Source organism: Natator depressus, chromosome 22 (genome assembly GCF_965152275.1).
Source record: "Natator depressus isolate rNatDep1 chromosome 22, rNatDep2.hap1, whole genome shotgun sequence".
NCBI lineage: Eukaryota > Metazoa > Chordata > Testudines > Cheloniidae > Natator > Natator depressus.
Genome location: NC_134255.1, coordinates 16,133,431 through 16,146,803, shown reverse-complemented (window position 1 = coordinate 16,146,803; position 13,373 = coordinate 16,133,431). Strand labels below are relative to the sequence as shown.

Below are 13,373 nucleotides of genomic sequence, written 5' to 3'. Positions count from 1 at the left end.
ATGCTCCAGACTTTACAAAAGCCCTTAACTTTTTTTCCCTTGCCGTCCGACCATGACGGGTAGGTAAGTTGGGAGGCAGAAGCCATGTTGTGGGTGACACCCAGACATGCTAAACTCCAGGACTACATCTCTAAAATGGCATTCGGGGCAGAACACAAGCCAACCAAAACCCAGGAACTTGGGAGCAGCCAATTCCTCACTCAGTGCTGACCTTTGCCCTGCTTGCAAGTAGGTGACTCAGAGTCTGCTGCAACATGGCACAGAAATGCTTCAGTACCTAGGCACGAGGGCAAAGTTGGTTGGACAGAATTAGCAGCCTGACCTCTGTGCCTTTCTCAGTTTGTTGCACCCTGGATGAGGGCATGACTCTGGCATCACACCTACACAGCCCATCTCTGAAAGCTGAATCCTTTATGGGACCTAAATGTTTTAAGGAACAAGCCCAAACAATTAGGTGCTTTTCTTCCCTCTTTCTCCATTCCAATTTGACTTATTTGACCTATTAGAATGTGATTTGGAATGATGGTAGTTCTTCCTTTGACCTAGCCCTTGTGATGCTTCTCTGTTGGCATGGTTTGCGCAAAGGGGTCACCTCTTAAAAGCTCTACTTACACGTTGCATGAAAAACAAAACCCATTTTCCTGTTTTGGGAAGAACTCCCTTCAATCGGGTGAAGATTGTGGATGAATGTCTTGTAAGAATTCTTCTAAAATCAGCAAGTGTAAAAAGCTGCTGAAATTGTTCAGGTCTATTCGGACGCACTGGGTATGTGAGACTTGCTGCCATTTACTGACTAGGTGTCGGAAACCATTTGGAAAAAGATTTTTAGCCACGTGTCCCCCAAAAGAGCCATCCCTCCACCACCCAGCCATAAATTTTCAGCTTTGTGGGGGGAAATAGGAAAGGGGAGTTGGCAGCACCTTAAAACTCAGAAATTCCCAAAGGAGTGTTTCTTCAGGGAACCCCAGCTCTAGTCCACAACACCCAAAGCATTATTGAGAGAATATAAGTGATCCTGCTCTCATGGTGGTGTAAATCAGGAGTTATTACTTCATCCGTGCAGAGATCAGAATCAAGTCAACATGTTACATCTCAGTAGCATGGAAGGGGATGGGAGCCAATGACACAATTTTCACTGGGTGTTTTTATCTACCTATCTACCTATCTGTCTCAATTTGTAACCCTATACTGGAAGCTGAGAATGTAGAAACCATTCAGACCATCTTGAGAGAGTCCCTCTTGGGGAATGCCAAAGCTTCTGATTCTGAGCATTTGTCCCTTATACAACTACAAAGCCTGGGTGGTGGCTCTCTACCCATAGTCCTAGACCACATTGGGCTTTCAAAGGCATTCCTGGTTGTCTGTGGATTGAAATATCTTGTAAAATCAATTGATGGATGGGAACTGGGGAGGTGGACAAGTGCAAAGAGTTTTCTCTTGCAAAGGGGCCTTCGCTTCATGTCGGGGAGTTTGCTGGGCCTTTGACGAAGGGAGTTGGTCCACGCCAAGACTTTATGAAATGAACTGTGGAATAAAAATGTCAGTCCACCCCTAAATTTGAGATGCTGTGCGAAATTTAGGTTGTGCACTGTGCCATTGCTGGGGTAATGTGGGAGCACAGGCAATGTCCAGGAAACATGCTCTGGTCACACCGTCAACCTCACAGCATGTGAAGGTGGTTATCTAGACACCCTTTATGTGAACCATTCAAGAGGCTTGAACAATTGTCTAAACATCTATAGCAACTTGCTACAGATCTAATTGTGCGGAACCAAAAGCACCACCACTGTACAAGGCTATTTGTGGGGCAGCTTGGAATCTATGTGTTGCAGAAAGAGGGCTGTGTAGGTTTTGAGTAGAGGGTGGGCTGGGTGTAAGTCAGAAGCCACAGGGTTTTTTAATCTATATGGCCAAGGTGTCCTTATGGATGCGGTGATCTCCCATTGAACCTGGGTGCTATTTTTCTTCCCTGATGATCTTTTCCCACCTTCTGAGAGCAAATAAGAACATTCAGGCTGATCTGAAATGCATGCACTAGTCAGCCAGATTGTCCCAAAGATAACAGTAGATGTTTATAAACCTGCTTTAAGCAGCATAAACCACTATGATTATGCAGGAAACGGTATTCAACAAGCTCAAGTTGGGTTGGGTGGGGGCTGCTTTTATATCCCAGGCAATTGTACAATGAGGGTTACATGGAAGCCGAAAATTGTTCCTTTGCTCTAATAGCACAGCACAGACCATTACCTTCCAGATTTAAAAACGAAATGAGCTCATCATATCTAGTGACTTACCCTGACATTCATGCTCAATTTAGAAGTCTGTCTTTACCTTTTAAAACCTATGCTTTTTATTTTTCTTATATTCACTGATTACTTTTTTTTAATACTAACCCCCACCTTCCCCCCCCCAAAAGCAACCTTTTGCATTTTCCGATCACAGAAACTATTCTTGGTTTCCTTCTTTTGGCCCTTGGATGTATTTTTGACATAAAATACAAGACATTTTTATAACTGTCTCTTTCACTTTGGGTAAAATAGAGGAAAAGGGAAAAAATAATAATAATAATAAAAAAAAACCCACAGCGGCTTTATGTGGGCAAAAGAAGAAAACAAGAGAATGGGGTAGAGAACAGGCTAAATTTAAAATTGTAATTGGCTGACTTCCACAGGCTTGCGGGTGTTTTAATGACTCATAATAACTTCATTTAAAACCAGCTGAGCAGAAAATAGATTGGAGAGGAGCCTCAGGCCATTATGGATTTGTGTTTTTTGTGGGTTTTTTTTGGTTTTTTTTTTGACAAGCTCTGTTTTCGGCAGCCAGGAAGGTCCTCATAGAGGGCTTGGCTGTTTTCTCTCTCCTAGAGTTGGTGGTCTGCCCAAGAGAGATTGTATAGAAACCAGTTTTTTTTAACTGATTAAAAATAGATGCCTTGAGGTATTATTTTAGCATCAGTGTTGTTTTTTTTTCTTTGTACTTTTGATGTGGTAAATGGAACATAAATACAATTGTTTTTGAAATTACTGAATTAATTAGGTAGTAAAGTGACAACAATGCATAAATTTACTTTGCAATTTAAAAAAAAATCCATATTTCCGTTCCACATTCTTGTTATGTACAGCATTGCAAAAAATGTGAGGTTATATATTAATCTCTTGTGTTTTAGAAGGGGGTGGGAATATATTTATTATACGTGAAACGCTCACTGGTGAGTTGTGGAAATACAGCTGGAAGGGAATCCTGTATTCACTTAGTCATTCAGATTCCTTTCAGCCTCCTTGCACTAGACACAATGCCAGAGGAGTAAGTGTTATCACTTCCTTTTATTTTAAAGTAAATGGGCGAAATGTTTTGAAGGAATGCACTCTCCAAACGCTTGCTCAAACTCGGGTACATAATATGCCACGCTTTGGGATTAAAATGAAACACCTACGCGGCAATCAAGTTTAGTGTTGAAAACAGTGGGTTGAGGGTTTTTTGGGCCTTCAGGGCATGATGAAAGGAAGTGGGTCTAACAGCTGTCATTTCCCAAACAGCCCAGCCAAGACTGAAGCTTTCCCTTGTCAGAGAGAAGAGGTTCCCCATTCTGCTTACAGATGGTCATTGGTGGCTGTTACTTAAAAAACCACAGGAGCTTATTTCTATAGCTGAGTAGGGTTTTTAGCTATCCTCCTTCTATTGACTTTTAATGGGAGTCAGAAAACTTAGCAGCAGGACAGTGGGGTGGGAGGAAGTTTTGTTTCATGGTCTCTGTGTGTATATAATGTCTTCTGCAGTTTCCACGAGATGCTATGCATCCGATGAAGTGAGCTGTAGCTCACGAAAGCTCATGCTCAAATAAACTGGTTAGTCTCTAAGGTGCCACAAGTACTCCTTTTCTTTTTTCTTTTTACGAATACAGACTAACACGGCTGTTACTCTGAAATCAGAAAACTTAGAAAACACCTTATGCAATTCATTGAAAATTCACCCCAGGTCTGTGAAGAGAACCAGTGAAGAATGATGGCATGATGTTTTTGCCAAGTCTTCGAGGCGGGCTTGTAACCAACAAATATGGTTTCGGTAGTATCCAAATAAAGAAAGCTCTGGTGTAAAGCCTACTTTGGAATCTGTCCAATAAAGCTGCATGTATAAAGCTGGATACAATACATACTGGATGCAATGCATTGAGAGAGAACAGAAGTCCTGGAATTCTGGACTGCTTTGGTGATCTTGTTAGAGCGACCTTAACGTGGTTGGGAGCTTTGTTTGTTTTTTCCCTGTTTCTAGGCAGTAGTAAAGCACTTAGTGGCTGCATGCAAGCCCTGAGTTGGATGTTGTCCCACCTGATCCTGGTGAAGAGGATGAGGATGGTACCTGAATGCAGTTGACCGGAAAACTGCAAAGGTCTTAAATGAATACCATGAGCAAGACTTCATGCAATCCCATTGAAAAATCTCTCTTCACCAGGCTGAGTTTTTTGATGAATTAGAGGGGCTTCTCCTGGGCTCTGCGATGAGCTGTGGGGCTGGGCTGAATTAAAGTAACACCAGGAAGGTGAGAAATCTGGAGAGAATTCCATTCCTTTAACCCCGGGAAAGTCCTTGTCAGATTCTTCTGTGGCTTACACCCTTCATGCACCTGCAAGTGATCTCACCGCGATAGCCCTGTAAGTCAGGGTGGAATATGCCCTGTAATTGTCAGAGCATCAAGGAATCCTCTTGCAGACAGATTCCTGTAGACAGGAAGACCTCTGCTAGCCCTTTGACACAAAGATGCTGCTCCTGCCACTACTGTTCTCTAAGGCTGTGCCTGTCATCCAATTCCTGTGGATAAAAATTGCAACCCTTTAATGCGGAAGCATGTCGTTTTCTGTTAATCTCTTCCCCCGTCGTAGCCTGTCTTCTGTCTTTCTCCTCGCTGCCATCCCCATAAAAGTTTATCACAGTCAGGGATGGTTAAATGGGTGCAGGAAAACAGTGTTTTAGTAAACTGTAAAATTAGTTGGGAAGGTTAATGAGGCATTACTTGTCTGCCTTTGTAGGAAAGGCAGGTTTATGAAGGTAGCTGAACACCTAAGCGGAGGAGTGGACTTGCAGCATTTAAAGGCAAAAGGGTCCTTTTATAAAACCCTGTTTGAACAGATGTGCTCAGTCTGTCATCTTGATAACATTTATGGCTCTAAATGAAATCTAGTAGAAGCAGGGAGGGGGTGGAAGAGCGCTTAAAACACGGTGTTTGAGGTAGGAACAGTCGGTTTCATCTTCATGTTATATGTTGGAAACACACCTCTGGATGCTCTGTGCTGCCAAGTAGCAAAGGGGCGTGAGAGTCAGAGTTACCAACAGTGCATTTCCATACCCACAATTTTCAGGTCCTCTATTACATCTCAAACGGTTCTGTTTTCAAGCCCCAATTTGAATGTCATTCTAGATGTCAGGTACATTTTAATGTTCAGGACATAATACAGTAAAAACAGTTATACACACAGACCGTTCTCCTGGCTAAACAAAACAGAACAATAAAAAAAGCTAAGCACAGCCATTAAGCGCGATGGGGAAAAATTCTGTCTTGAAAGTCAAGCTTCTAAGAATATATATTTTTACTCTGAAAATGCCACTGCCGTATTTGTAATGCAACACCTCAATTATGGTGAAAGGGGGTAGAAATCAAAGCTATGAAACAACCAAGGATCTTTAGATCCACTGCCTGAGCCACAATTAAGGTTTCAGAAACACCAAAGGCAAGCCAACGAGTGTCATTTTTAACCAGTTAGAACATTTTACTACTTCCTAACATCAGAAGTGTTAAAACTGGAGAGCCTATTTCTTGTCCTCAATAAAGTAATTAAACTGAATGAGTGTTGGGAAGTATTATTAGGTTGATAGTGACTAAAAATAGAAAAGCTCTCTTTTCAGATCAGCTGAGGTTTTCTGAAGACGTAGTGCTATCCTAGTGGTGTCACTTAACCAGGACCTTTAAGCTGTGTCTTTGAGACTCAGGATATTTTACAGAAGATGTAGTCAAATGATAAGGCTTGCTGCTTGCTTTATTCTAAAGTCAGAGTTGAACCAGACAGCTGGCAGTTGATCAGTTGTCTCTGCATTTTGCAGTGTAAACGCCCAGGGGAGTCTGAAGGATTCTGTTCTTTCTTTTAAATGAATTAAAAATAGTGAGGGCTTAGGGAGTGAAATTTTGGGGTGCCTTTGGTTTGTTAAGCAAAAATCACCAAGGGCATTTTCATCTTTATCTGCAGCTTCTGGCAGGTACAGTGGCCAGATCTCAGCTCTGTTGGCAAAGCTCCATTGAATTCAGTGGAGCCACACAAGCTAGGGGCCTGGTTCTGTATATGTAACCAACTCATTGGTGAGTCTCTCTAAGGTAACCACCTCTCCTGTGGAAGGAAAGGAACAAGGACTGGGGCTGGCAGACAGGCTGGGAAACTCTGTCAAATGCCCATTTACGTTGTGAAGGCAAGTGGGTTACATGGGCACATATCCCATTGATATTGGGTGCAGAGGCAAGGAGGAGTTGAACGCCAGGGTAGCATCTGGTTGTATTGCACAAGAACCCACAAGATTATCTAGAAGATCTACGGGAGACAGGTTTTGTTGGTTGTTTTTGTGTTTTATCTTTCATAATCCCATAATCATTCCTGCACATTGATGCATGCAGTGTCCAGATCATGGTTCAAGATGGAGAGTCCAAAATCGAGCTGGATAAAGCCTATTTGAAGAATTCTAACACAGATTAACTGAACAGTCAATGAGATTGGTGTGTTACCCCTGGTTGTGCCCAGAAGTTTCGTGAATTCGGTGAATATCCCAGTCCAAACTGATATTCCTTTTTGCCTACATCCTGGTGGTTGTGTGGGCAGCTAGAGCAGTAGAAGGAGGAGGATATCGATATCAATATGCTCATATTGTAGGAGGAATGCAAAGGGTCAGACTGCCTGGTAATCAGTAATTGGAGAGGGGCAAGGTGTGTGCCTCAGTAGCTTTTCTCCTATGTGCAGGAGCATCGTGCACCAGCAGTGAGTTTAGCGAACAGAAAGCCCTAGATACTAGTTTGTGGATCTGGTTTCCTATGGGGCCCCATAAGACTTAAAAAGTCGCTCATGCTGTGTAATTACAACAGTGGGCCTGTCCCCATGAGCCCAGCTCCCTTGCGAGGTAAACCTGTCCAACTAGAACCAGAAAAGCATAAAACCTTCTTGCAAGTAGAAGAAGGAAACTGCCTCAAGGCTTGCAGCCATGTTACAGTGGTTTGAGGCCTTTGGAAGTTTTTGTTCTCAATTCCAGGAGACAGAAAGAGAAGCTGCCACAAACTCGCCACCATTCTACAGATCAGTACCCCAGATGAGATGAGGAGCTTGGATACGTTATTCTTTTGTCACCTTGGTAACATCCAGAGGAGAGCAAAAGACCCGGGGACCATCTGTGGGGTTTTTTTTGGTAGTTTGTTCTGTTTTTTGTATAGCTATACCGGTAAAATTAAGTGTAGACTAACGCTCTCTCACTTGTATGGAGAGAGTCTACCACATTTCCCCAGTAATTTGGTAGCTAGACAACAAATCATTAGACCTGGTTCCCAAAGAAAAGTGAGATTCTGTACATGAATATTAAGAAATGACTGTATTTGGGACATACATTTTGGTTGTTTTTTGATAATCCACCCTCTTTATTTCTCTTCAAATTCTAGGTCTTGGAAGAAACCAGTTTGTAATAAGCAAGCCACCTGTGAGTCTGTCAGCTTTGTCTTAAGACTATGCTTTTCCTATGTGCCCCTTCTTTGTCACGCTAAGAATGTCAAAAGCTGCAAGTCTAGCTTCCATTTGATTGTTATGGCTCAGGCTTACTATTTCAGGCTGCCTTGCCTAGTTCTACTAGAATGGCTTTAATGTGGTCTTGCTAAGCTGCTGGAACTGTCTGGGTCCGAGCAGATTCAACCGGTGCTAGAAAATCCCTGGCTGCCAGGTTCCTGTCGGAGTTTGCCCAGATGTGCTGGAGTGCAGTTTAAAACTTGGCGCTCTTGGCCAAGTATTTTTAAGATGTTCCATTTCAAGCATGTTCATCAATTCCAGTTTGATCTTATTAGCCACGTGCCGATGTACTCTTTTTTCTCTCTCATCCACAATGATTGTAGTGGTTCCTTTCATAATTGCCTTTTGCAGCCTTGCCAGAAGAGTCACAGCTTTATCAGAGACCTGGTTTTGGGGAGCTGCTCCTGTATAACTTCCGAACCCGGTTGTTTTGCCTGTCATTCTGATAGCGCCTAGAGGTCCCTAATGAGATCCAGGGGTCCATTGGGCAGGCATTGTACAAACCCACAGTAAGAGACCGACAGGCCCTGAAATGGAATGTTTTGCCTGAATAAAGTAAGTGTGTGTGAGTGAGTGAGAGAGGGAAACCAAGACACATTTGAAGGAAACTATTGACTGTCATAAAGCGCTACTAATAAACAAAAATATTCAACATTCTGTGGGGCAGGGACCATCTTTCCCTTCTACCATCTTTTCCCTCTGTACGTGCCTTGCACAGTGGGGCCCAGATGCTTCACTTGGATGGCTACATGCTAACACAATACAGGCAGTAGTCGGTTCAGTCAAGGATTCGCGCTTAGTCTTCACTTTCTCAACGTTTAAAGGAACCCCCTGTCCCAAATGACAGTCTTCCTTAATTTTGACCAAGAGAATAATAGGTAGATGCAGTATATAGACACAGATGTTTCCTCTGTTGGCTACTAAGTCTCATTCTTCCAAGGCCAAAAAGTGATGCTGGCCTGTTACAAGCAGGCTTATGTGCTGAAACCTTGCTAGGTGGTACTTGGTGCTCATCCTCTTTCTTGGCTGCCAGACTCCCTACCCCTAATGCCAGCGTTCCTAAGGCACAAAGGTTTTTCGTGTTCAGGTTTTATGAGATAATGGTGTTCAAGTGCTGAAGCAGGCTTCGCTTTACTGTCGTGTTTGGAAACATCACTCAAAATAAGCAGTTCTTAATTTTCATCCACATTTTATGCTTGGATTATTTATTTCCGCTGCCGCCACTCCCTCTCCAAAAGCCAGCAGAAGCTGTCTCTTATCTCTTGCTTGTTCTTTGTGGGCGCTGGTGACCATGAGGGTTGTTTTGGGGAGGTACAATTAGTGTCTCTGGGGCTGTGGAGAAGGGGCTATAGCTGTTTCTTATGTTCAGGGTGATGGAATAATGCTGAATGAGAGGGTGAGGAGTATGGAGATTTGCAGCCAGTCTAGGGGACAGCAGTGACTATGCAGAATCCTGCTGAATGGAAAAAGCAGCCGCTCCATTGTATGTTTATGCCAGTCCTTTGCAGCACAGACCTTTATTAGGCAGGGGCTATAAATTTACTTGTACAAATATAAATGTAAGCCTCTGAGACTTCTGTGCCAGTTACAAGGCATGCTCTCCATCACAGCTGACCCTTGGCATCATGCAGAGTTCCATCCCGTTGGGTAGATCATCTGAAGGTATATACTGTAGGCAATGCAAACCCCTTACTAAAAATACCCCAAACAATATTTACATTTCAATGGACTAATAGTTTCTCTAGGTGTTTTCTTAAGTAACACCAGAACCTTTTTGATGTATTGCTCTCAATCATGACCTCTCCAGAGCTCTCTTTAGTAAATATCTCCATTTTTTCTAAACCCTGTTATAATAAGCTCAGATGTTGGATGACATTTTTCCTGGTGACTCACATATTAAAATTAACCTTGAACTATTTACATGCTCAATCACTGCATTCTCTTCTCTCTGCCCCCTTCCCCCGCCCGAGCATGTGTACATTACAGGAATTCTGGCTCTGCATCAATTTTTGTTTTGTTGATTAAAAAAAATTCCCTGCCTGGAGTACACATCTACTTGAGTGAAAGAACACACAGTACTGGCCTTTGGAAATTGGCAGGCAGTGTACTGTTCCCTGACTGATAAGAGGTACTGTAAATAAAACTGTACAGCATAGCCCTGTTGTAAAATGCCCTATGTCTGTACTTATTGTTCTGACAGCTTATGCTTTTTTGGGGTATGCTGTTTTGGTACACTCTGTACTTCCTTATGTAACCAAGCATGCATATCTCATCAGAACATTCAAGATGTTTATTTTAAAATCTCAAGGAATTTTTCAAACCCTCCATTAGATGCTGGCAAGCTCTTTATTTTCTTGTTTTGCATTTATAATATTAGTCTTTGAGATTTTTTTCCCCCCTTTTCTCATTCGAGTTGCATCTCTCAATTTTTGTTTGTGGGTTTTGGGGTGGCATATGGGGGTTAGCAGTAGTTCTATCCCAGGCATATCAAAGTACATGAGCCAACTTCTCCCAGAGGGGCAGCATTTTTCCGTTGCTTTGCAAAAACTGCCTATTGAGCCTGGAAAAATGAATAAGATTTTCTACTGTTGTCTCTTTCCCAGCTTGTCTTGATGGTTATATCTCCTTTGAAGATGGGGTGGAGGCGGTTAGCTTGTTTGCTTCTCCAGCCCAACAAGACTCTGCAGTCAGGCTTCGGTAGCATCACAGCCTTGTGGGTTTGTTTGTGTCCTGGTCATACAGCATTGTAGCGGTCAGTCCCCGTTCAGATTTCTTTGGCAGATTTGTTTGGTACATACAAACACCTGACCCACCTACTCCTGACCCTTGATGAACATCTTGAGACTAAAGAAGGACCTACCCAATCAGGGAACTTCATCTTCCACATGGGCAAAAGACACAACACTGCTATACTTGGGTCAGGGAATGCTTCAAATAAGCAGGTTCACAGCCATAAGCAGTAAACATCCAGGTCTTAATGGTGTCCAGGACAAGTGGAAAACAACCTGAAGGTGTTTAAGTGATGACCTATTTTCTGTGTTGCCTTAGCTGATGTGGTACATTATTGAAACTTGCTGCTGTATCGGGTTGATGTAACTTCCGGGGTAGTGCCTCCCATTGGGGGTTTGAAGGAGTTTGACACGTCTGCGCACTTTCGTTGCCCCAGTGACTGTTTACTATACATTATGTGCTTTCCTTGCACGTTGTTCAGTGGCTTCATACTTCAGGATACTTTGGCCTATCCATTGTTCACCAGTTGCTTTTCAAAAAGTTTATAGAACTAGGCTGTATTAATTTAAACCTGGACAGTGCAGTGCAAGTGCTTATCAAAGCTGCTTTTATTTTAATAAAGCACAGCACAGAAACTTAACAAGGTGTTCTGTATATCATAGGCTCCTAGGAAGTTAGAGACTGAAAGCGTCTATTAGACCAAAGAGCATGTCCTTCCCTTCGAGTTCAGGATATAATCCTCCAATGGAGGTAGCCAATACTAAACTGATACTGCACTTGATTGAAGCTGGAAGGCAGGGCTGCAATGCTAATAATGCATGTCTGTATTTATAAGCCAGGGCAAACTATTATATCTGATATAATTAATGGCCTGATTTTCAGAGTTGCTGAGCACTCCTGAACTACCATTGAGTTGAGTGGCTGTCTGGGGTTTTGAGCCCCTCTTAGAATCAGGCTATTAAAGCCCTGCTATACATCTGCCTACATGTTTTCATTTTTGGCATGCCATCCGCTCAAACTGGCTTTCTGCCTACTGCATGTATCGTTTTATCCATTTTCCAGGAAAGGCAGGAAGTTGTCCCAGACTGCCCCAAACTTGTTAGCATTCTTCCTCCAGTCGCATATTGCTGCTTCTAATGCAATGTGGCCAACCAGAAGAGGAGAGCAAGCACAGAAGTGAGTCATTTCAGACCTGCTGTATTTGATGTGCAGGAACCCCAAAGTGCATCTTCTTTAAAAACAAAACAAGCCCTGCCACAAATTAGCATATGCTTGGGGTTAAATGTGGACTACACGCTTTTTTTGTTGCTGTTTTAGGAAAAGTAAATGGCTTGAGAACGAGCTGGCATTTGTCTGCAATCAGATTGTTCTACCCCAAGTCTCAGAGATGTCAGCCTTTGGCTATTGGGTGCATGTGCAGTACCAATAAGGACTGTACTGGCCTTTTGGGTCAACGATCCAGGAACAAAACATTCTCTGAGTAATCTCTGGCATGACAGACTGTAATAGAACTGACCTTTCTAATTATGTTGGTAATAGAGCTGTGTTTGTTATTAAAGCAGTACTTTGTTAGTGGAGGAAAGAGGCAGCTGGCATCCTATCCTTGCTTGTTCTCTTTATCTCCTTCCTCTTTGAACTAGGGTAGCGTAAGCTTGGCTGCAAGTCAAGTTGGCCACATCCATATTGTATTCAGGTCCTATCCCATAAAGAAGCTCTTAAGAAATAATCTGCCTGAATAAAAATATATACACTTAAAAAAAATTGCATGTAGCTGAAAGAAGCAAGTTTCCATTAATGTCTTTCTAAATGTGTAACCAGCCATATGATGTCACTGGAGTGTTTTTTTTGTTTTGTTTTGTTTTTTTTTTTTAAGGGAACAGCCATGTGGTTTATGCACAGTTGAGTTGTTTTGAATGCAAACTTGACATCATACCGAAGGCAGCAGAGAACAACATATGCACAGTAAACAGGCAGACTGTCTTATTGATTAACAGATGAGACCTCTATTATCGATCAAAGCTTGGCGAGAAAATTTATCACTTTTAATTTCACTGCTGCCAAATATTTCTGCCCGTGAGCCAGCCGTTACTAAGGCAATTTAAAGGCAAAGGAATTCTCTCTTTAATGGATCTCACGGCACCTCTGTCTTTCTCTACCTGTTTTGTCTGCACCTTTCTCTAAAGCCCTGTATTTTTGAGGGGGGCAGTGAAGTACTTTTCTTCGTATTAAATTTGGAGGGACGGGATGAGGATGAGAAATGCCATCTGAATTCCTGGAAATAAGCCACGTAGCATTTTGGTGTCTCATGATGGGAACACTTTCAAATGTAGCAGGGGAAGCTATGTAGCTAAGGTCTACATGACAAGTGAGGTAGCTGGCGTTTTTTCCCCACATCATACCAGTTTGAAGATTACCCTGTCATACTCTAATCATTATTTAGTTTTCTTACAGCAGATGTATCAAACTTCAAAATCTAACAAATGCATTCACAGCTTTTTCCTGGCAGCATATGTTTAGAAGATTGTGTATATTGTTAATCTATTTTTATCTGTAAGTTACTTATCTGCTGTTAGACATCCTGTTTTTTTCTCATTATAACTAGAGCCTCTGACCCACTATATGCAGTGCATGTTGTTAGCAATTTTCTAAGAATTCCCACAAATACCACATCTCTCTAATAGTCACAGAAATATCTGTGCCTTTCACTAAATTGTGTTGTTTCTGCCACGTTTCTTATCAGATGGTTCTACGTTCTTTCTTTCCTCTCCTCTTTAGATACTGGTAATAACTGCTACAATTGGCAGAGTGTGCGGGAAAACCAATTAAAATTAGATCAGTTACA

General features: G+C 42.3%; 1 protein-coding gene across 3 annotated transcripts in view; it reads left to right on the top strand.

Annotated features, from left to right (window-relative positions):
• The window catches only part of ZBTB16 (zinc finger and BTB domain containing 16), a 166,588-nt gene that overhangs the window by 88,969 nt on the left and 64,246 nt on the right, over positions 1 to 13,373 (top strand). The window lies entirely within an intron of this gene.